The 2,920-nt window shown below is 45.0% G+C and overlaps 1 pseudogene; it reads left to right on the forward strand.

The window, feature by feature from the left end:
* Window positions 1-843: 843 nt before the first annotated feature.
* Window positions 844-981, forward strand: LOC146184370 (U1 spliceosomal RNA; annotated as a pseudogene).
* Window positions 982-2,920: the final 1,939 nt, after the last annotated feature.

The following is a 2,920-nucleotide window of genomic DNA, read 5'->3' on the forward strand; positions in this document are numbered from 1 at the left end:
GGATGGGCCCGGCGGCCGAGAGACCGCCACCATTTTACATATATGTAATTAACTCATTGCATTTCTTTAATAACACGATGCCTGAATGTGACCCTAGAGAAATGACTGCGAGCGAGCTTTGTGAAGGTGTAGCGCTCCAAGCTCTTGACGATGACCAATGCAGGAAAATGCGCAAAAGGAGGCGGATGAATCGCACCATTGTTTCCCTCCCAGCAGATGTAAGAAGCTTTACTTGGCTTCGGCAATGGGAAGCGCTACCCACGGCCGATCGTCTTGCAGCGTGGGGCGTGGCGCCCTCCGCCTCATGCCCGCAATGCGGTCGCACCGAAACTTTAAATCACGCCATCTACGAATGTCAGGTTGCGCGCATTTTTTGGCGCCTTGTAACCAGCATGTTTCAGACACACATTCAGTGGCAAAGCCGTCACCGAGATGCCTTTGCCGAACTCATCATGTGCATTGGCGCTTTCGTACTTTGGAAGCGGAGAGGATATGCGAGTCTGCGGGGACGCCCGCAGAGAGCCATGTTCCCTCTGCTCCATCGCTTCAGAACTCTTTTATTGAAGCATCTAAATGAAGAACTTGTAATGCTCGGGGAGGAGGCCTTCCTCCTGCATTGGTCAACGCGCTTCATTTCCATTGTTAATGGAAAAGTGACCGCGTCCATCCTTCCTTACTAGGAAGGTGGACGAGTGTTTGCCTGTATTTTCGTCTACGTGCTTATCTTCTCCTTGCGAGTCATTGTATTGTTGTAACATTTTTGTAAGTGCCCTTTATTGCTGTGTCAGAGATAATCATGAAGCCTTGACCTGTACCAGAACCTTCAGTATAAATAAAATTCTCTTAAACACAAGGCGGTGCCTCCAGGGAGAGGTGCGGGCATTGCACTACGCTCGTGCTGACCCCTGCCACTACCCCAAACTGGGGCAGATGGGGCATGCAATTTTTGGTAGTGGGGGACTGCGTTCGCGCTTTCCCCCTCGCTATACCATCAAAAGTCAGATTATATAACTCATCGGCGGCTGTTTTGGTGCTGCTCCGTTGCAGGCACTTCGGTAATGCGAGGTCGTTCGCTTAAGGGGAGTTTAGTTACGTAATAATTCAGATCATAAATAGATAAACCTCGTGGGATGCACAGGTTTGCTTAGTAAGAAATGACCTTCAGCAGTCTATTTCGGATATTAAGTATCAGGGGAATCCCTCCTCTCCTCTATCATTTGCCTCTTATCGGCGTTAATTAGTCGCACTTTATCCGCCTAGAGCAAGTTTGTAGGTACACCATCGCTACTGTCGCTGGAAGAAAAAGGCGCAGTATCTGTCACACTTGCTCTGTATGACAGATAATAATAATGAGATTCTTGTTGAGGGGGGAAGAGAAGGGGGGGATTACACGGCCCTATAACTGTCTCCTGTACTTGCAGGGATACACCGCAACGGGGCCGAGTAGAGGGGAAGGGGGAGCGAAAGCGTTGTCGTTAGTAGTCAATGTCGAGGACCCCTGGAGAAAAATGCCAAACATGGAAGGGCAAACACTCGTACAACAAGGATTGGTGGATTTTGAAGCGGGGACGTGCCGCGCAAAGGAGAAAGCCTTCATGACATATGTAGAGATAATTATGAGGTTTAAAGAAAGGGAAAAAAAAAAGAAAATCTGATAGGGAGATTTGGAATGTCATGGATGCTTATGCGAGCAGTTGGATGCGCGCGGTGGGAGGAGTGGGGCCTTGCAGAAGGGGCAAAGAGCCTTGTGGGATAATATAGGAGGAGATAAGATAATAATAATAAAAAATAATAATAATAATAATAATAATAATAATAATAATAATAATAATAATAATAATAATAATAATAATAATAATAATAATAATAATAATAATAATAAAAAAGTAGTCTGAGGGCATATTTGAAATGCGACAGATAGGCTGGGAAGGAAGGGCCTTTGCAGAGGTTGCACGGGACCTTATGGGATATATAAAGGAAGAATTGATGATAATAAACACCACAAAAAAAAAAAAAAAAAGTCTGAGGGGATTATTTGAAATGCAGGAGATAGGGCCTTTGCAGAAGGTGGATGGGACCTTATGGAATATGTAACGGAGGAATTGATGATACTAAACAGACAAAAGAAAAAAAAAAGAAGAGAGGAAAAAAAAAGTAGTCTGAGGGCATTAGTTGAAATGCAACAGATAGGCTGGGAAGGAAGGGCCTTTGCAGAGGTTGCATGGGACCTTATGGGATATATAAAGGAAGAATTGATGATAATAAACACCACAAAAAAAAAAATAATAAGTGGAGGGAGGAAAAAAAAAAAAAAGTAGTCTGAGGGGATTATTTGAGATGGAGGAGATAGGGCCTTTGCAGAAGGTGCATGGGACCTTATGGAATATGTAACGGAGGAATTGATTATGATAAACACACACACAGAAAAAAAAAAGATTCTGTGGGCATTACATAAATTGGTACAGATAAAAGTTAGACGATTTGCGGGCAGTTGGTTGCGCGCAGGAGTGAGAGAAGGTCCTTGTGCAAAAGGGCCTTATGGGACAAGAAAAAAAAAACACAAACAGAGTAATGATAATAAAAGAAAAAAATGGAACTGGTGCTATGCGGGGAATAGCGCGGGAGTGGCACACTGAATTGGTGAGAGTTGCTGGCAATAATTTGCGCACTAGGGGAAGATGGAAAGTGTTCACAGTTTTGCACTTAGTCCACTGTCCCGTAGGAATAACAGGAGCACTTTTAGGGCACTTTGCACTTTGTGGGGAGGGCCAGACGGGTGAAGGATCTCACATGTGTTAGCACAGGGAAGTCCAAGATTTCGGTAACCTTCCCGAAGGAGGTGTCGCGGTTGCGAGTACACAGGGCACATACACAGAACGTGTTCGAGTGTTTCTGCGTCACCGCACGACGCACACAGGGG

This window comes from Amblyomma maculatum, chromosome 7, assembly GCF_055883805.1.
Source record: "Amblyomma maculatum isolate TAMU_Amacu chromosome 7, ASM5588380v1, whole genome shotgun sequence".
Lineage (NCBI taxonomy): Eukaryota > Metazoa > Arthropoda > Arachnida > Ixodida > Ixodidae > Amblyomma > Amblyomma maculatum.